Source organism: Schistocerca americana, chromosome 4, assembly GCF_021461395.2.
Source record: "Schistocerca americana isolate TAMUIC-IGC-003095 chromosome 4, iqSchAmer2.1, whole genome shotgun sequence".
NCBI classification, from domain to species: Eukaryota; Metazoa; Arthropoda; class Insecta; order Orthoptera; family Acrididae; genus Schistocerca; species Schistocerca americana.
In genome coordinates this window covers 703,470,904-703,493,174 of record NC_060122.1, presented here as the reverse complement: position 1 = coordinate 703,493,174, position 22,271 = coordinate 703,470,904, and the positions used below count along the sequence as shown (strand labels likewise).

The 22,271-nt window shown below is 47.8% G+C and overlaps 1 protein-coding gene across 5 annotated transcripts in view; it reads left to right on the top strand.

Annotated features, from left to right (window-relative positions):
* Window positions 1-22,271, top strand: part of LOC124613880 (homeobox protein homothorax) — a 998,899-nt gene that overhangs the window by 910,412 nt on the left and 66,216 nt on the right. The window lies entirely within an intron of this gene.

Below are 22,271 nucleotides of genomic sequence, written 5' to 3'. Positions count from 1 at the left end.
CGACGCTTCTTCCAGTCCCAAACATGCTCAATGGGGGACAGATCCGGAGATCTTGCTGGCCAGGGTAGTTGACTTACACCTTCTAGAGCACGTTGGGTGGCACGGGATACATGCGGACGAGCATTGTCCTGTTGGAACAGCAAGTTCCCTTGCCGGTCTAGGAATGGTAGAACGATGGGTTCGATGACGGTTTGGATGTACCGTGCACTATTCAGTGTCCCCTCGACGATCACCAGTGGTGTACGGCCAGTGTAGGAGATCGCTCCCCACACCATGATGCCGGGTGTTGGCCCTGTGTGCCTCGGTCGTATGCAGTACTGATTGTGGCGCTCACCTGCACGGCGCCAAACACGCATACGACCATAATTGGCACCAAGGCAGAAGCGACTCTCATCGCTGAAGACGACACGTCTCCATTCGTCCCTCCATTCACGCCTGTCGCGACACCACTGGAGGCGGGCTGCACGATGTTGGGGCGTGAGCGGAAGACGGCCTAACGGTGTGCGGGACCGTAGCCCAGCTTCATGGAGACGGTTGCGAATGGTCCTCGCCGATACCCCAGGAGCAACAGTGTCCCTAATTTGCTGGGAAGTGGCGGTGCGGTCCCCTACGGCACTGCGTAGGATCCTACGGTCTTGGCGTGCATCCGTGCGTCGATGCGGTCCGGTCCCAGGTCGACGGGCACGTGCACCTTCCGCCGACCACTGGCGACAACATCGATGTACTGTGGAGACCTCACGCCCCACGTGTTGAGCAATTCGGCGATACGTCCACCCGGCCTCCCGCATGCCCACTATACGCCCTCGCTCAAAGTCCGTCAACTGCACATACGGTTCACGTCCACGCTGTCGCGGCATGCTACCAGTGTTAAAGACTGCGATGGAGCTCCGTATGCCACGGCAAACTGGCTGACACTGACGGCGGCGGTGCACAAATGCTGCGCAGCTAGCGCCATTCGACGGCCAACACCGCGGTTCCTGGTGTGTCCGCTGTGCCGTGCGTGTGATCATTGCTTGTACAGCCCTCTCGCAGTGTCCGGAGCAAGTATGGTGGGTCTGACACACCGGTGTCAATGTGTTCTTTTTTCCATTTCCAGGAGTGTACTTACATAAATTGCGTCTACAATATTATTTTACGCTGTCGCGAAGCCCCTCCCAGTCCTTGACGTCACCGATAACTTAAAACCCACTACAAGCGTTTGTCAAACTGATACAAAGGGGCGACCTTAACACAAAATAAAATAAGTACTTGGCTCTGAGAGAATAAAATAGACCCTGCAAAGCACGTGAAAATTTGTATAAGACCCTGTAGAAACTTACCATTTATTTTTTCGTGAACGGGCGTGTGTCGCAGGCGTAATGCCGACGACTGCACATCCCCCCACATGGGAAGAACCCTCGTGTAGGCGCAGGCACGCCGGTGTCGCAGGTCAAAGCCATCGCGAGGCGACAGCTGCCGCCTACATCGCACAGTAGAGCGTGCTGCCTGCTGTCCGGGGTGATGCGGCACGGTGATGCTGTGGGGGCGAAATAGCGCTGCATCTGAAACGGGCTGAATACATCCGCCGTATCGAGGGGAAAAATATCGCCAGGCACTCGCGGTGCTGTGGGAAGCAACCGGTCTCTCTGTCACACCCGGTCCTAAGCGAAGAATGTCGTTATTATTGACTAGTTTTACTGCTTCGTGGAGAAATTGCTGCGCGAGAACACTGTTCAGAATAACAGCCTTCTCGCCCTGCCACTTTCCGGTTCGTACTCCTCCCACTCCCCCCCACCCCCCAGTCTCTCTCTCTCTCTCTCTCTCTCTCTCTCTCTCTCTCTCTCTCTCTCTCTCTCACACACACACACACACACACACACACACACACACACACACACACAACATTGCGTGACTGATGTACATTGAGAAGCATGCCCAGTCAGTACAAAAAGTTTCGAAACTTGTCTTGTAAAAACTGAGAATAATTAATGTGGTGGTTTCAATGCTTCGTATGTTCTACATAGTCCCCCCTCTGTTGAATCCAAAGCACAGAATGTTCATACAACAGTGTGAAACTGACAGAAAAGTCCTTTTTGCTCTGCTGTTCAATTTGCGTGCCACATTGGCTTCAATGTCGTTTACGTCGACAAAAGGTCGACGGTTCATACGAATTTTTGGACTCTGTCGTTCTGTGGTAGATTCGTCAATTGAGTAATCCCGTCCCTGTGATGATTTTCTGCAGAACAGAATTATCCGCGTTTTGCATTTCACTTAGGTACTGGCAGGCATCCACAGGTAGTTGTTTTTTTTTTTTAGGGAAACAAGGTGTGCGGGAAGAAATTTGCAAACACTTTTCTGTTCTTCAAAACATTCTGGAGAATTTCTTGAATACTTGATTTAGAAGCGTTGTTCCATGGCGATTTGTGACGCGAGAGCGTTGGCAGAACACGGGTGCTCGCTGACACTAATCGACACTGCTTGACCACAACTGACTGATCGAATACGCATCTATTGTGTAGAGCTGTTAGTTCAGTTTACCAACCGTAGTTACTGCGCTGGCGTCACTTACGTGCCGAGGATAAAATAGGTCTCGGAAATTTTTGGATAGACGGAGTCTGAAATTTTTGACATCAAAATGCAGCACACCTACTGTTCTTGATGCACTTGCAAAGATGCAACGGAACCTCTTGTGCACGTCACATGCTGATGCAAGAAATCAACAACCATTTTTGCTAATAACAGCTGTGTAAAACGTTCGTTCACCTAAAGATGATGGTTAACCACAGAAGCGCAGAACTGTGTGTTTTTCGTATGGTTATAGTATTACATATACAGGGGTTGGTCAAAAATGTGGAAACATCGCGAGAAATTTAAGCTTGAACATTAACGTAGGTGCTAGCCAAGCATGCAAGTTGCGCTGTTGTGTTTCACCAGGACCGGCACCTGTGCGATGTCCTCAAACGTTGCAACTTTCAGTTGTAGTCCAAGCAGTGTTCTGTGTGGTTGTAAGTGAAGTGTGTGGGAGATAAATCAATTGAATTCAGTTTCAAAGTGGACCAGTTGTTTGTGCTAGTACGGTGGTTGCTTCTGTAATCAGGACTGCAGAAATATCTGCTGTTTCAAGAGGTGCCGTATCGAAGATTTGTACTGCCGACAGGGAAAGCAGGAAGAAATAATACGCTAAGTCATATCGCGGACGAAAGCAAGTGTTGAGTAATCGTCACGAACGGACACTGAAGAGAATTCTCACGAAACATTTGAGAACGACAACTTTAAAAATCACTGCAACACTGAATATCGCACTCGCTGATCCTGTCAGCACCAAAACAATACGAAGGGAGCTGCATAAGCAGGGAATTTCAGTGCGAGTTGGAATCCCAAAATCACTCATCACTGATGCAAATACCCGTGATAGGAAAACGTGGTGCCGGGAAACTGGACTGTGCAGCAATGGAAGAATGCCGTTTGGTTGGGTGAGTCTTCTTTCACACCGTTTCCAACTTCTGGCCCAGTTTACACTCCCCAAGAGTTAAATTTGAAGTGGGTTCGGTGATGATTTGGGCAGCGATATGACGTTATTTCATGGGCCCTAGGGTTACTCTCCAGCCGGCCGGGGTGACCGAGCGGGTCTAGGCGCAACAGTTTGGAACCGCGCGACCGCTACGGCCGCGGGTTCGAATCCTACCTTGAGCATGGATGTGTGTGTTGTCCTTAGCTTAGTTAGGTTTAAGTAGTTCTAAGTTCTACGGGACTGATGACCTCAGCAGTTAAGTCCCATAGTGCTCAGAGCCATTTTTTGTTACTCTCAAAGTCGCATTCCTACCACTCCAGGTCGCATTCCTACCATGGATTGTACGACCACAAAGTCTGATCAGGTCTATCCCGTGGTACAGTGTTTGTTACCCGATGGTCATGCTGGGTTCCTAGACGGCAGGGCCCCTGTTGATACATCTAGCATCGACCGGGAGTGGTTTTGCGGGCACGAGGATGAGTTGCTGCATCTCCCTTGGGAGCCACAGTCATCAGTGTTATTGAGCCTTTGTGGTCTACTTCGCAGAGTGGTGCGTAATTACTGTCCACTTCCATACCTTCACTTGAGCGTGACAGTTGCAGGAACAACGGTATAATATTCCCTTGGAACCCATAAGGGGTCAGCATTTATCCATTCCGAGACGATTAGAGGTCGTTTTGAACGCATTAGGCATGGTAATGTGTTGTGTTTGTGGTGTTTTCACATTTTTGTTCGCTCCTTCCTTCATAAAGGTTTATGGTCCTGTTATTTATTACATCTAGGTCTGGCAGATGATGACATGTTGACAAAAATAATTGCAGAAGGTTGAAGATGCTTTGGTGGTTGTACATAAAAGTACAACTTACAAAAAGTTTTAACACAATATAGCCTTTTCATGATATGAAGGAAAGATTCCAAGTGCAACTTAGGCGATACGTCGTAGTGTTGGGTGCACAGTGTTCGGCCGCTGCGTCACGGTACCCGATAGACGCAGGCTGCGCGTTCCCACGCGGCGTCGGTGTCAGCGTCAGTGATGGCGACCGCAGGTGTTACTTCTTCCCGATAGAGCGCCGCCGATTGTGCGCCGAGCGGGGGACGCGGGGGAGGCCGGCTTATAATTGCATCGCAGCCAGCAGCGCACAAAAGGGGTTTTGTTCCTGGCGGCGCGGCGCAGCGCCCTCCCGCTTTCATTTAACCGCCGTGCAGTCATTCCACGCGGGCGCCAGCCTTTCATAACGCGACAGCCCACCCCTTCGCAGATGTGATTAATGTTGTCGCAAACAAATTGTCTAGAAGAGCGACAGAAGGAGAGCACGGGAGCGGGAGGATAAGGCGGGGGCGGAGGCGACAGCGAGGGGCCGGCTCGTCCGAGCCGGTGGCGCGGGGGGTAGCAACGGAGGCGGCGGCCGGGTGACATCACGTCACGTCCGGCTCGCGGAAGCGCTCCCACTTGTGAATATTTAGAGCCGGGGATCTGCGCCCCCCGTGATAAGGGCTTGGGACACGGGGTACGCTGCCCACGTGCCGGCCATGGTGTCTGCCTGTCTGCCTTTGTTCCGTAATTTTCCAGTGCTTAAGTTCGTAGCTAAGAGACGCGCGAAGCCCTGCTGTCCATTTGTGCCATATCCGCCGCAGGAATATCGTTGCCCCGTTTGCATGCCAGTTTTCGTTGTGATTATTTGCATACCAATAACTTTATGATTCACCTACAGCCGATGGAATGTCGCAAAGCGTCTGCAGTCAATATTTGAGTCAATGTCTGAATCGACGCAGGGCTCGCCAGTACGACGCACGGTGAAATGTAAATATTGTATCGTATTTTTGGGTGATCAGTCCCCAATTTGACTAAATTACAAAGTTGAGAGAGAGGGGGGAAGAGACTGAGGGGGAGAAGAGAGGTGGGGGAGGGGAAAAGAAATTTAATGAACCCCAGTGTCGGCACCTACCCTACCGTTACACAAAGGTTGCCTTTAATCCTTCAGGCAGATGTGTACTGGCATGCACTTTAGTGTCCAGAGATAAGCCTTACCAGTTGCCTGCTAAATAATGATAACGGAAGGATCGTCCTTCACGATGCAACCCAGCTATTCCTTGGTCTAACTGAATTATACTGACGCATCCCAGCTATTCCTGGGTCTAACTAAATTATACTTGCGTTAGTGCCTCGAAGATGGATACCAAAGTTTGTAAACTATCATGACTTGATGGCGTCAGACGTACTGCTGTTGATCAAAACATGACGAGTCCAAATATTTCTCATTATCAGAATTTGACTGGCAGTTGCAAAAAGAGATGGTCGGTAGCAGTTCCTGACGATCAGATTGTAGACTAGAATACTTTTTCAAATCGTAGATCTCTCAAGGGTTTAATACCGACAGCGCCTAAATCAAGAGGGTATGTCAATACGGAGGGGATCTTAACCTAAGAGTCCCATGGGGACCTGAATCTTCGGACCACCAACGCAGTTATTCAAGAGATCTACGTGTTACGCGTTCACGGATGGAAGTCGTTTGTTGTAAGGGACAAAGGAGTTTCATCCGACAGTTTCCATCGTTTCGCATCCCACAAATGATTGCGTAGCGCCTTAACGGCGGTCACAACAGCTTCGTTCCATTATCATTACCTTTTGCAGTTGTGCTCCGCCTCCTACGATTTAGAAATCTACGAATCATTAATCTCCAACTTTGCTTCTTGTCAGCACACACCTTCCGTTACTGCCTACTTCGCATCATTTCCTCCATCAACAAAACAAACACTACACGCAGCATGTTGCGCTCCTCTCTCAGCAGCTACGCCTTACATACATCCTAATTTTAACACGTGACGTATATTATCTGATCAAAAGTATTCGTACACACCCGTGTAGGCCTAATGCGAACTCGACCAATACGTCCCACGAGAGGCGGACCCTCCATTATAAAGGGAGGCGTGGACTCTTGTGTTATTAGGATGGAAGCAGTAATAGCAGAATAGGTGGGTCACAAGCACTAAGTGACTCCGAACGTGGACCATTCACCGGATGTGTCTCGAGTAACAAGTCTTTCAGGCACGTTTTATCCCTCCTAAAACTACCCAGATCGGCCGTTAGTAATGTGTTGCCGCGCGGGATTAGCCGAGCGGTCTAAGGCACTGCAGACTGTGCGGCTGGTCCAGCCGGAGGTTCGAGTCCTCCCTCGGGCATGGGTGTGTGTGTTTGTCCTTAGGATAATTTCGGTTAAGTAGTGTGTAAGCCTAGGGACTAATGACCTTAGCAGTTAAGTCCCATAATATTTAACACACATTTTTGAGTAATGTGATTGCGTAATAGAAACGCGAAGGAATAACCACGGCTAAACATGAAATCAGTGAAAGGAATCACTCGTGAGTTGCAAAGTGCCATCAGCAGTTAAGCTAGCTCAATGGCTAAGCGTAGAGAACTAAAAAGAATGGGGTACAGTACGCCAGCATCTTTTCACAAGCCAAACATTAGAGTTGTCAATGCAAGGGATGATTGAGGGGCTATAAACTGGGACGCCATATGAGCGTATTTTACAGCATCGTGTATTGCTTACAGTAGAGGAACAGTTGGGAAACGATGATGGTTTGTATCAGCATGACAATAGAACCTGTCGCGCACCAGCATCTATGAGGCAGTTTCTTGTGGCCTGTAACGTTGCCGAAATGGATTGACCTGCCCAGAGTCTCACCCTGAAGCCGATGTAACACATTTAGGCCTAGTTAGGATATCGACTTCACTCCAGAGCCCAGTGTGCAATGCTGGGTTCGCCTGTCGAGCAATAGCGGGCAACCACTCCTCGACAGACATTCAGACTCCTCACTGGAAGTGTCCGAAGCAGAGTTTAAGCCATTATGTAGGCTGGGGATGGAACATGCCATATTAATGTCCTCCAATAGGTGTCTAGATACTTCTGATTAGACAGTATGTACACCATTGAAAAAAGAAACCATCGGGCTTGAGTCAGGATAACGTTTACGTGTCTCCTCGTCATTAATGCCACACGAGTTTTGCGATGAGAGGTTTCCTAACAGTCATCCAGACGCTACACTCGGCGTCGTTCAGAGCGCGTTAAGTCAGGAGGAAGGCCTGCAGACGGCAGCGCCTGCGTCGGATGCGTTTCAAGGGGCGGCTCCTCCGCCTCCGCCCACGCGCGCGCCCCCGCCCCCGGCGCCGCCCCCGCTGCGCTGTCAGCTGCGGGTGACGGCCAGACGCCCCGCGGCGCGCCCCGGCATATCTTCTTTAACGCGCGCAGCCAGCGGGGGCCGACAACTCTGCTTTCCGCGCCGCGCCGCGCCTTCTGCGGCGCCGACGGCCTGCCGCCTCTCCGCACGTGCCTCACCAAACCGTCCGGGATCCCGATTTGCATGCTGGAATACGAAACCGCTAGTATAAATCTTCGGAAAGCATCACTTCACCGAACCGGAAAAAACTGTTGGCCAATTCAACACTTGAGTCATTAGAAGTGGAGAACTAATTCAGTTGGAAGAGCCTGAAGAGACAGTGATGGTGGCCTCATTAAAGCACGGAAAACCTGAGTTAGCGTATGATCGGCCATTCTGCGTAGAAGCTCTAAGTTAAAGGACAGGGTCATATAAACATTTGACATAACGCTACTCATTCGCAAGGCCCATATTTGACGACCAACGAAAAAGAGAACCATCGACTGGATCGCAGCCAGGAGCACACGGCTTCGACTCTACGTACGTGCTAGCTCGCTTGTGCGCTATGTATACAGAGAAGTCAGGAACAGTGTGAAAAGTACGTAAGGGTCTTAGAGGGTAGGTCGTGCTGAGAAGTAATTTTTAAGAAATACGTAGATACGTTGCGCCAATTGGGCCATTGTGCGCGCTAATTCAAGCAGCCGTGAAAGACGGAGTCGCCAAACGTGTTCTTCAATTGATTTCCTAAAACCGAACGAGGGAACCTTAGAAAACTTGGACATAGGACGGTAGTAAGGAGCGATCCGTAGCCAAAGGCTGAGCAGTATCGTGCGCAGTCATCGACGCTAAGATAACTGAGACTAATTGTATCTGGCGGGCCACTGGAATTTGCGCATTCAACGGATTAATTGACTAACTTCAGAGTTAATTAAAGAGGAAATGGTCCAACGTATCGAATTATTTTCTTAACAATTATTTCCCAGTACCATCTATCCTGTAACACCCTTACCAACTTTTCAGACTGTTTCTGACTACCCTGTGTAGTACAGTGGAGGTAGTTCATGTTGTCGCATCGTGTAATTAGAGATTACTACGGCCCCTGCTGATATTCGTTGCTAACACATCGTCCACTCAAATCCCAGCTTGAGGATGCTTCAATGATATGACGCATTTTGCTGAAGTAGCTATCTGATGAAACGTAAATCTGTAAGTTGTAACAGCTTTATCAGCAAACATTTAACTTGTTATTTCGTCTCCAAATGTCAAGGAACACAATTACCGAGAAGCTTGTTCCGACAAAAGTAGACGTTATGAGTTATGAGTTGACTACCCTTGAGAGATCTACGATTTGAAGAAGTATTCTAGTCTGCAGAGGACAGGTAACAAGCGACATGGGAATGTCGTTTGTTACCTGTCCTCTGTGTTAAGATAAGCAAGTAATGGTGTTCACATGACGGAATGGTATAAACCCTGACTCTGGTGTAGCCTAAACGCCATAGCGTAAAAAACTGAAATTTGTGGGAAGTTCCTGTGGGACCAAACTGCTGAGGTCATAGATCCCTAGGCTTACACACTACTGAGTCCAACTTAAACTAACTTACGCTAAGGTCAACTCAAACACCCATGCCCGAGGGCGGACTCGAATCTCCGACGGGAGCAGCCGCGCGAACCGTGGCAAGGCGCCCTACGCCGCGTGCCTACCCCGCGCGGCTTATAATGTGAAGATTAACGGTATAAGGACGATTTTACATCCTGATGCCCTATCGTTTCTGCTGGCAATTCTTTTGGGAAACACCGAAGAAAATAACAAGCTCATGTCAGTAGTTACAGTGATCAGAGTACCGGCATTTGGGATGGTTATTGACGCAAGTGACTCGTGACTAGTACACGGAAAATGCCCAGGAAAGCCCAGGTCTATAATGCTTCAAAATGTAACAAATCTATTACAAGCGGTGCCATTCCAGTTTCCTCTTCTCTGACGTACCCGTCAACAGTAAATTCGGCTAAGGTGATACGGAATAGGTGCGCCGCATCGTTAATGAACAGTCTCAAGTATATTGGTCATGTACAAATAATCTGTAGGCGAATTCTCAGGTATATCTTCGGAAGTAGTACTTGACATGGTACATTGTCGTCAGGGCGAGACGTCATGATCAGACGATCTTCGTAGTAGTTCGTCACTCCTCTACGTCCTGATTTAAGAGAGAGGGAGAAATGGGAAGGAAGAGATAGAGAGGTAGACAGTATCCTAGGAATGCAGTACGTGGCAGCGCCTCAAATTATCTGAACACCTGATGAACACATCACCGTCTGACGCCATAATTCGAGAAGCGTTCAATAAGTAATGCAATACATTTTTTTTCTCGGTCTATTTCATTTGAAAAAATTTTTGTTGTGGGACATCGTAGAGTACTCCCGTTTCAGCCCCTATAGTTTCATGAAATTCGGATAGGTGCCAGTGCTGAACGTAGCTTTCGAAATGGCGTCTTTAACGGAGATGCGTTCCAAGCAGGGAGCTGTGATTAAGTTTCTTTTGGTGGAAGATCAGAGCATGGAAGATATTCATAGGCGGTTGCGGAATGTCTATGGAGACTTGGCAGTGAACAAAAGCTCGCTGAGTCGTTGGGCGAGATGTCTGTCATCAACGCCGCGCAAACCTGTCTGTTCTGTCGCGTGCCGGCCGCTCGCACACAGTTGTCAATGTGCGGCCACTCACATTCGAGGTGATCACACATCTCGCAGCACAACTGAACTCGCACAATTCTGCGCACCTGAGAGCAGCTCAGAAAACTTCATTGGACTACTCTTCCTCATTCATCCTGCAGCTCGGATCTCTCACCTTTCGACTTCCATCCGTCTGGCCCAATGAAGGATGTTCTCCACGGAAAGCAGTACGTTGATGATGGAGAGGTTATTGATGCAGCAAGAAAGAAATGGTTCAAATGGCTCTGAGCACTATGGGACTCAACTTCTGAGGTCATTAGTCCCCTAGAACTTAGAACTAGTTAAACCTAACTAACCTAAGGACATCACACACATCCATGCCCGAGGCAGGATTCGAACCTGCGACCGTTGCGGTCTCGCGGTTCCAGACTGCAGCGCCTAGAACCGCACGGCCACTTCGGCTGGCGATGTAGCTAGACGTCGGCGCCGAGGTCGACCAATAAAGTGGTACCATTCCTGGCATACAGGCCATCCCAGTGAGGTGGCGTAAGGCCGCTACATTGAACCGGGATTACGTTGAAAAATAGTATTTTGCAGCCAAAAGAGTGTAGCCTGTATAAAACGATGTACTGGAATCCTGAATAAAACCTACCTGCTTTCAGAGAAAAAGGTGTTGCATTACATTGTATCATTTCGGCACTACGGCCGGATTCCATAGCACTTTCTTTTCTTCACATCTGCTCAGGAAGAATGTAAGTTTACACTACTTAACCACTGTATGTTTACTCTTCAGAGCGTCGTGGCAGAGGGCACTTCCCACTGCCCCACTTACGAAGACTTCTTCCTGTTTCTTTCGCGTATTCAGTGCGGGAAGAATGATTTCATAAACGCTTCGGTGTGATCTATAATTAATACCATCTTCTCTTCGCGGCCGCTACTGGATATATACGTAGAGGATTGTTGTGTATTCTCGGACTCTTCAATTAAAACTGGTTGTGGAAACTTTCTACGTTGGCTTTTGCTAGATAGTTTGCTTCTGCCAGTTCAGTTTGCTTACCATCCCCCTGGGTACAGACAAAGCTTTGAGCATTCGTGGTGCCCTTCTTTGTACAGTGTACATGCCCAGTGTCCCCTGTTAGTGCTATCTGACCCACTGTTTGGCTAGAAGTAGCGCCAGGTGGTGATGCCAGCTGGTGCCGCGGCGGTAATTGCAGGCGCTGCAGAGAGCGGCCGGCTAAATAACGAGGCGAGGCGAGGCGTGGGCGTGGCGGCGGGGATTACAAAGGTAAAGCACGCCGCACCGAGCCGCGCCACGCCTCCCCATTGACACCTCGGCCGCTCCGCCCAGCCTTAAGTCAATTAGGCGCCGGCCGCACGCAACGCGACGCGCCCCGGCTAATGGAAGCCAGCGACGCCAGGCGGGGCTAATTTCTCCCGCAAATGCAGCGCGCGCCGCCCTCCGCGCCCAGTTTTGTTCTCGGGGCATAGGGAGCCCGCGTCGCCAGGCCAGAGTCCTCTTTTCAGGCGATCCTGCGACACGGAGAGAGACAGAGACAGAGGACAAAAAAAGGAAAAGTCCCCAAAGGGGTCACGCGTGGGCTCTTTGTTTCGCTCCCGCGATGTCGGCCTTCCATCTGGGGGCTCCTTTTGTCCGCACAGGCTTTTAAATGCCTGTTTCCCTATTCACCTCTCGGAGTAGTTGTGTCTAGAGTTGCTGGCGCTCTTTAAATCACCTTCTGCACTTCCTCAAGCGCGTTGTAAGGCTGGTAAAAGAGAAAAACGATCATAGGACTCTGCAACCGATGATTATGTTAGCGACACCAGTCAAGAAATTGTTATTGTGGTAAGTACTAACATTAGCCGACCACAGTATTACTGCACTTCGGAGTGAGGGCGCTTCGGTTGGCTCATTGTCAGTTTTTATCGTGACATTTCGCAGGAGACGCTGAAACACTTGACAGTACATGCACAAGTGATTTGAAATTATTCACAGTGCGAGGCCATTTTCTCAGTCAGCAATGTACTGGTTTAGTGTATCGTCACTGCATGTTTCTGATAGCGGCTGCTGGAATCCAGGCGCAGTAATATCGTGGTCCACATCTACCTCTACATCTATACTCTGCAAACCACCTAGAGGTGCATGGCAGAGGCTACATGTCACTGTACCAACTAGTAGGGTTCTTTCCCGTTCCATTCACGTTTGGAGCGCGGGAAGGATGATTGTTTGATTGCTTCTTGAGCGATACATAGGGAATTGTGGCATATTCTTAGAGTCACCATTTAAAGCCGGTTCTTCAAATTTTGTTAGTAGACTTTCTCGGGATACTTTACGCCTGTCTTCGAGAGTCTTCCAGTCCAGTTCCTTCAGTGTTTCTGTGACACTTTCCCACATATCACATCTGTGACCATCCGTGCTGCCCTTCTCTGTATACGTTCAGTATCACCTGTTACTCTTATTTCGTATGGGCCCCACACATTTGATCAGTATTCTAATATTCTGGAACCGCTAGCACGAGTTATTTGTAATCAATCACCTTTGTATAAACGATATGCGTTTAATTAGCTTCTGTGTCAACCTTTGTAATGGAGATGAGAGAGAGTGGAGCCCTCTTTGGCTGGGATGAGTGTTCGGTTAAACAGGTTGGTAATTCTCGTAGAGTTGGCAGGATTGAACTGCTGATGCAGCAGGTTATTACTTCCAGTCAATTTTTTTATTGTTCTGACCAATCAATTTGTTTATTGAGTGTCCGACCAAATAATGTCAGATGCTTCAACAATAACTAGGAAGGACCCTTATCGGGGAAGAGTGCTTTCACTGCCACTCGGTCTGATAATGACTGGCCACTTGGCCTAAATCATAAATCTTCAAAATTTTCAAATAATTCACTACCAGTCAGGGTCCACTTGGCTTATAGTACAAGAGACAAGTACCAGTCAGTAACCTGTTCCTGCTATTCACTGAAATTCCTCTAACTTAGTTCTTTGAGACAGAGACAGGGAGTTTCCGTTCAGTGCTGTTCCGATGAACACTACTTAGCTTGCAGTCCGTGTGTCCACCGTCATCTCGCAGTTGAAGTGCTATTTCTCCATCAGGTGCTGCTGAGGATCGTCACTGAAGCCCAGCAACTCGGATTACTGCGCCTTTCAGAGATGTTATCAATTTCTACATTTATTTTGGCTGCACACGGCCCTAGCATTATCTGTCAGGAATATTATATTCCCTTGGAATTTTCTTCGGAATGTGATCGTGCTAATGTTTGACTACCATTCTAACTGCCATTAGAAATTCCTCCATTGCGTGCGTCCTGAGGTTACCACTGACGCCTGTGATCTCAACCCTTCTTGCCTTGGCGAACCGTCAAGAATTATCCCCACTCGGGTGTTTGATCAGACTCTGAGAACAACAGACTTGTTATGTCATCCTGTTTGTCACCCTTCTGAAAGCCTGTATCTACTTCTTTTTATGATTTACCATGTAATTCTAATTACTAACAATTTATAATCTGGCGTGTAATTAATATTATTAACATTTTCTACGGTCACGAAACAGCACTATAGGTCTCAAAACATACAACGATCTAACCAAGTGCTCTTTATGTAGGCGGTCTGGTACAGCACTTACCTAAATCACGTGAGACTGTGTCAAGAGCGTAGTGGGGACAGGGCAAAACCTTGCGCTATAAATTCATGAGGCTGCGTCCCGGACAGCGGGCCAGACAGCAGCAGCAGCAGCAACAGCAGCAGCGGCGACAGCTGGCCACCACGTCAGCGCGTGACGCATTTCACGCGCCGCGGCGCTCCGCGCGTCACTCAACGCAGAGCGACGCCGCGACGCCGGCGACGGCGACGCCGTGCATAATTCGACGCGGGGGTCGCAGCCCCCGAGCGCGGCCCGGTTCACGCCTCATTTCCTCGCCCGCTGTATCAGTTCTCTATCTCCCCCGCCGGCTGTAATGTCTTTTGTCCCATTAGACACGAGCTCTGAGTCACAACTCGTCTGGCCTCCACGTCGCTGCGCCTCCGAATAGTGCCCGCCACAGTACATCGTAAGACGCGCGCTCACTAGCGGAAGTACTTTAAACTGATTTGCGTAGAACACTGGTGCTTTACAACATTGCATTGCACTTTTAGAGCTGACAATGCCCTGTAGCCAATTCAGCACTTGGTTTCCACTGTTATTGGGGCAGTGCATCCAATTTTCGTCCCACTGTCTGTAAAGTTTTCTTTCGAGTGTTGGACATCTTATCGACGAAAACTGGGTATGGCATGCTGCCCCGATACGGCATTAATCAGTAGTGGGCTGATAGCAGGTTACACACAGTAATCATTCTGGGAAAGGACAGAGATCTGGCTTCTGGATGGCCGCATAGGCCTTGCTGGTATTGCATACACGTCCACACATAATTGTAGCACGGAAAAGCCCGTCTAGGTATTACTTTGATATTTTTAGAAAATTTCTTTGTTTGAAAAGTTTCCCTTCAACGCAGAATCATTCAGCGAAGATTACTAAAATGGAATCGTACAGTTTCCTTCGTACCTACAGCACTTACCATCTTCGCCAGGATCATTTTGCATACTTTGTTCTGTGTCTGTGGACACGAACAGTAGTTTTACCATTTCTCGTCGGTATGACTTCTTTCAGTAATAGACTGTGCCTTTTCGCTGCAGTTTGCTGTCACTGTGCAACCGATTCTTGTTTTCCATTTAAGGCGGCTTTCAGGAACTGCATAATCCCTTATATGCCGTTACCACACTCCACTGCAGATTTGTCAAAGTAGAACTGATGTATGGAGACACCATAACAACAGAAACATACAAGAAAATTAGCCACGATTAATGTGTGCTATGTTTATGCTGTAGATTAATGTACATGGTATCAATCAGAAGAAACTGTGTCTTCATAGTCATACTGTCACTAGCAAAGATGGAAAACCTCAAAGTACCCTTTTACAAGAGCAACTTTTGATAACGCTTAATGTCCACTGGTGGACAAAACTGAGTTTCATGTGAAATCTTTTATTTTTTGATCTGCTCTACACACTGCTACAGTCAGATCCCGTCAAAACGCATTTTAAACCTTCAGAAAGAGATTTCAGTATTAGCAAATGCAGCAAATAGCATTTTGTCCTGTTGTATGAATGAATAAAACTGCTGGAGATCTATCATTTTATTCTACTAACAATGTAGGCCCCAATGTATCACTGGTGGACTGAAGTGAAAACTTTTAAGTGACGAGCTGGTATTAGTTTTATGTATTACGTCATATGGAAGGCAGACGTAAAGAGTGTGTGGAGCCGTGACAGCTGCAGAGAAAGTGAATTATGCAACGAGAAGACAAATAACGGAGAAATCATAGATAGATCACAGCATTTTGTCCATCACACAAAAGTCCTCATATCTTAAAAAGCAAAACAAAAAAAAACAAACAAAAAAAACGAATATGCCTTGCACTAAAGAAATTTTTATCACCAGTCCTACCAGAGTATTTTGTGTAAAATTCGAAACACTTTTTACGGTATAAGGTTTTCACTGCTCCTGAAAATTGTACTCTCTTTGACATTACGCATTTTGAAACGTTGCATTACGTCTCCATAATTATTGCATATTGATGATAATGGAATATTCCTTTCGATCGAAGTAGGTAATATCTTCGAAGAACGGAAATATTAACCAAACAGCTTTTGCAAGGGTGTTTTGTTTAGCGTAGAAACTAGTTCAGATCAAAAAATCATCTTCAGGCGACCTATATATTTTTTTATTTTCCATTACTTCAAATTTATTTACAAGTTTACGTAGCTGCATGCCAGCCACAGCTACTAGGTCAAGGAGTGAGTCAATGAGTAGTTTATGGAATGCTAATGGATGAATTGTAAGTGAGCTTATATGTATTACAAAAAATAGTTCTTACCTATAATACAAAAAACTTCATTTGAAGCAGTGCAGTTGAATTCTCGATATCCAAAATACTCGCGGAAGTTATCGTTGCAGCAAACGTTTACAAGGAAGGCCTTTGCTCTGTAGATTTGTTACTCACGTGATTTGTCAGATTCAGAACCACATCCTACTTTCAGTCACACTCACGCGTCAAGATGCAGTTGTAGACGCTATTGACGCATTTCGTCGTTGAGCACATTTCCGGACAGCATCCTTTCCGCTGTCAGAATACCGACGTGGGTGACTCACCGCAGTCCCTCTTAACACCCGCCGCCGCACGCAATCACTTAACGGCCACCGCGTAAGGACTGTCGATTCTCCCACGTGCTGATCCGCTCCGTGCAGCGGTCTCTTCCTCTCCCTTTTTCTGTTCTCTCGCTGTCCTCCGCTCCTCCGCCTCGGTGCTAGCACATAAAGTCTTGAGGATCATTTTATCCCGTGCGGTTTTATCCCCCCTGAGAACCATTACGCAGCAATTCCCGTCGAGGCTATTACGGGCACCCATGGCAAATTTTTATGTAACATTAATAAAAAACGAGCAACTGAAGGAAGAATGCAATGTCATCCTCTTTTTAGCAGCTGGAAGCGGAGGGGTCGCGGCTTTATATCAGCGTTAGCTTCGATCTACGGAGCAGGGGGGAGTGATCCCGCGTGTCTGGGAAGGCTGGCAGCGGGGGCGTATTGTCTCGCGCAGTGTCTGCCGCGCCTCCGTGGCGCCGAATACTTTCAAACTTTAATGGAATACCTGCGGCTGCCCGCCCCAATGGTGCGTAGAATTGCCTGAGGCCTTGCCGCAGCGCGCCAAGAGCCCGGAAAAGGGCCGCTGCCGAACGTACGCCTAACTTCACCAGCGCGTAGGCGTTTCAGCCTGATTTCTCGCTTGTGCGTAAAGTCTGATCTTCTAGTTTTGCTCGTCGTGGACATCATCGACAAGTCAGCCGTCGAACAAATATTTTCGACACTTCCTGGTTCACCGAGCGAGTTGGCGCAGTGGAAAGACATTGTATTCGTGTAACTTCACCAGCGCGTAGGCGTTTCAGCCTGATTTCTCGCTTGTGCGTAAAGTCTGATCTTCTAGTTTTGCTCGTCGTGGACATCATCGACAAGTCAGCCGTCGAACAAATATTTTCGACACTTCCTGGTTCACCGAGCGAGTTGGCGCAGTGGAAAGACATTGTATTCGAGTTCGGGAGTACGGCGGTTCAAATTCTTGTCCACCCATTCAGAGTTAGATTTTCTGTGATTCCACTAAATCGCTTAGGACAAATAACTCAAGGCCGATTTACTTCCCGAATCCTAGCTTATGCTCCGTTTCTATTGCCCTCATCGTCGACGGTACGTTGATCTTCCTTCTTTTACTACCTTGTCTGGGATGTATCACTGGCAGCTACTTTCCGAATTGTCCACTTAATGTACCATTCTGTACACTGCACAAGAGAATTAAAGGCTCATTTTTTTAGATCCCATCACTTCCCCCACTGCGGCGGAGAAGAGTGAAATTTGGCTCAAAGGTGCCTACTACCTGCGTGTGTAATTGGGCAAAAGCGCGGAGACGTGCGACGTTGCCTTCGGGATCAGTGACGCTTCCGGGTTAATGATTTCACACTGGCACCAAATTTCACAGTCCCACCCGACGCCATCGTAGGTGTGTCACGTGATGAGAAGGTCGTCAGAGCCCCCCCTTTCCTCCCCCCCTCCCTACCCGTATGTCACCTCTTCTCCTGACGCCTCTGCAATTGAGGTCAGAATCACGACAGCCACAGTTCAAATCAAGCGGTTTTCCTACGGGTGGACGAGAAAACGTTTCACAGCGCCGCTCAGAATCGACACGGAAAGGCCTCAAGGGATGGCATAAAGAGCTCAATGAAATCACCCCTTCTCTTGTGGCGCTCAACTATAAACATTTGGCGGGTAAATACGACAGTTTATAGTCCGGCGTGCAACGGAACAACGTTCTCGACAGCCTTTGCCACTGCTGACACTCTGCGGACCATTGAACCCTTCTGTAAGGACATCGTGGGGCTAAAACATCATTAAACGTGATCTGACCCCTATGGAATGTACTCCGACTGTAAGTTTTGCTCCGGCCGCTGTGGCCGAGTGCTTCTAGGCGCTTCAGTCTGGAACCGCGCTGCTGCTACGGTCGCAGGTTCGAGTCCTGCCTCGGGCGTGGATGTGTGTGATGTCCTTACGTTTAAGTGTGTTATATCCTTACATTTAAGTAGTTCTAAGTCCAGGGGACTTAAGACCAGAGATGTTAAGCCTCATAGTGCTTAGAGCCATTTTTGTAATTTTTGCTCTGGAATGCAGAATGGAACCATCACGGACCGTTCGAAACCACTCGACGAAATTTGAACGTGATCCAAAGCAGCAGAGAGTGTTTATGGTTCTTCAGTCCTCCTGTTTCGTTCCCTCTGGTGGCTCGATCACAGGTGGGCGCGGCATTGACACAAGCATAAATAAAATGGCAAAAGATCCCTCTAAGACTCCCCAGATCAGCAATAACCTTGGAGCCACCTGCACATTTGTGCTGAGCTCTTTAAAAATGTATCTGTACAGGGACAACCCTCGAGCGGTCCCTATATGCCTGTGGGCAGGCAACACTCGATACCCTACGGCTGAGTAGCACTACATTGCTGATCAAGCACTTGCTTGCGGGTGTGAATAATCCGTGTGGTGTCGAAGGGGGTTGCATGCTTGCAGGCGCCTACAAATCGGTCAGTGGACTCAATGGGGTTGCAGCCCCAGGATGTCCTTAGAGAACGGTTGAGTCGTTCGGTGGACCAGCAATGGCAAAGGTTGCCAAGAACATCGTTCTGTGGCACATAGCACTATAATCTATCGTTCTTGATAGTGCAATGTGTGTAAATGAACGCCACAAGGGAAGTGGCGGTTCCATTAACGTCCCTTCTGCCACCTTCTGACGCTTTTCCGTATCGTACTGAGCGGCAGCGTGTATGAAACGTTTTCCCCAGCCATCCGTACGAAAACCGCGTGATTTGAACGCTGGCCGTGGTGGTTCTGACCTCAAGTGCAGAAGCGTCATGAGAAGGTGTGAGATGTGACTAAGGGGGAGAGGGTGGCGAACTTACCATCGTGTGACACGTCCACAGTGGCGTTAGGCAGTATTATTGTGAATTTTCTGGCCTTTCTTTCCCCATGTGTCGACACCTTGCTGTTTAAAGTGTCTCCGATCCTTAGAGTAATGTCGCAGGGCGCCATGTCTTAGAACCTGTACAGAGGAAGGCTTTACGTACCTTATAAACAAATTTCATACTTCTGCGTCGCAGCGGGGGAAAATGACGTAGTTTAAAATAAGAGACCCTTTAATTCCTTTGCGCAGTGTATATAGCATGGGATATGGAACTAAAACACTTACGGAATGAGCACAATGCGTGACTTTAATACTCCAGTTTGGTACGTTGTCATGAGAACAACCAATAGTTCATTGTCACGGACTAAAACCTCTGGTTAGATTGCCACTGCTTACGATGTATGTCTTTGGTGTCAGTTGGTGTGAAAAAACATCAGATCAGTAGATCTCAAATACGCAATTTCTGCCATAATTATAATAAGGAAAGAGAAGAGATCGTCTTATCTTCATGCCTAGTTTCCGAAAAAGGCCCTACGTGGAATGAGTTTCCACGACAGCGTATACACCAGTGTTAACTATGTTTTCTTTTTTTACGTCATTCATTTTTTGAGCTTTGATTAATGTTACTCTGGTTGCCATACAGCTTATTTGGCTACGCAAGGAGCTTTATTTGTCCTTTTCCTATCGTAACCAGGTTCCTACTGTAACACAACCACGTGGAACTACACATTTTTTTCAAAGCTGTTTTACATGTTTATGAAGCGAGTGACTATTTAAAAGGTGGTTTTTTTTTGTTCACGCAGATAACGTGATATACAATATCGTAGACACCATATACATACTTGGTACCAACTTACATTTTTCCGAAATAGCATACAGACATATGCTTATGTATTAAGGAACGGAAGGTAGAGTGGTGCCGTAATACTGCTGGAAGTGTTGCGTGGCGGCCGCGCTGCGTTCGCTCATTCCAGCTCTCCAGATGAAGCTTCATTCCCCGCCTCCTGGGAGACAGCCACACAAGTATTTCCGCTGCTCCTTAGCGGCGCAGGGCGCTCGGACGATCAGTCGCCTGAAAACCCAATCATTTCCGGTGTCGGCGCGCGTTAGTTGCGTCGCGACGCCGATGCGAAGTGACAGGTTCCCTTCCCACCCTCCCCCCACCCTCCAATCCCCCCACCATCCCCTCCGTCTTCCCAGGCGCCTGCTATCCCCCCTCTTTTTCCCTCCTCCACCACCTCTTCCTTCTAGAACACGAGGAAGTCTCGTTTGGTCCAGAGACTACGCTCTGGCATTTCGATTGTCAATAGATGTGACTAACATTGCTAAGACAGTAGATAAAACACCATTTAATGATAAGTTTCTTACCACTTACTTGGCTGTAAATTGAACTGCGATGTCTTAGATGACACTGGAAATATAGATTAATAGATTCAGTGACTCATACGACACATTCATGACAGTCGGTACGAAACTGCGGTGCACTTAGGAAATCTTAAATTACTTAAGTTCCACAGAAAATGTATTGGTACAGATGAATAATTAATACTGCTTTAACGAAAACATTTATCATTTTTGCTAGATGGTCAGTGTGTGTGACTGCTGTGTTGACCAGAATTTGATTCCTGGTACTACCAGAGAGTTTTATTTCGTAGGAGGACTGGAACCGCTTGCCCTCAGCCTCATGAGGCGAATTGGGGAGCTTTAAGGATCGGCCATAAGGGTGGTGCACCCACCTCATGCGCCTCCAGACAACATCTAAATGACGCCATTGGCAGAACATCACACGATGGTCGATTAGCGTCTCTTAGTCCTAGGGACCTAGTCTGTGACGTTGTTTTACCATTATTATTATTGTTGTTATTGTGATTCTTCAAATTTTTTTTGGCCAAATGAGTATTCCATAAAGTTTCGGATTGATTTCCGAAGACGACGTCATTTTGCAACGATGATTCGCCTGGCAGTTATGCACCCATCTGCGGTGAGTTTTACATGGCGATTGTTGGTGTACATGGAGAAGTTTTTACCAAAAACTGGAGCGGTTGTGCATATTTGTCGCTCTTATTTGAGTTAAGCACCTTCTGTCGAACATAGATCCATCTTAGGCACGCAGATCATGCGTTACGCTAATGTGGCATGCACGTCCTGTGTCGAATTGCGAGGCCGCGCAGTGAAATTTGATGTTTACTTGCTGGTCTGGATGAACAGACATTGATGACGGCTTCAGTCTGGAACCGCGCGACCGCTACGGTCCCAAGTTCGAATCCTGCCTCGGACATGGATGTGTGTGATGCCCTTAGGTTTAAGTAGTTCTAAGTTCTAGGGAACTGATGACCTCAGATGTTAAGTCCCATAGTGCTCAGAGCCATTTGAACCATTGATGACGACAGCCGGTCGTCCGAAATTACGTTGTATTTCAGAATTTCGTGAAATGCGAATAACTTGCACTCATCTCGGTTAGGTGTAGATGTACTACCTACAGAGTAAAACAGCAATCATTTAGTGATAACTGTGATATGGGAATGTAGACAGTGTGCCATGTGGAACTTTAGATCGGAGCGGGATGCGTGCACGGGTAGCCTAATGGTTAGGGTGACTGCTCGCGACAAGCGGGAAATCCGGGTTCGAGTCCCGCTTCAGCACAAATTGTACCAACAGGTAGTAGATCTATACCTAGCACAGCTGAAGCCAAGTTACTCGCATTCAGCGAATTTATTTCGTGATAAAATTCAACTAATAAAATGAACTGGTGCAAGGCGTAGTAGCATCAGGCGTAAAAAGTTTGTCTTTGTGAAGAAATTAAGGAGTTTACTGGGTCCAACTCATGCAATTGAAAGGAGTCATCACAGTTAATAGGATCTTCCACCAAACGTATTCCCACAAATTCCTTAATAGTTGAATCCCGAAAGTATCTCGTCACGGTCGTGGTCA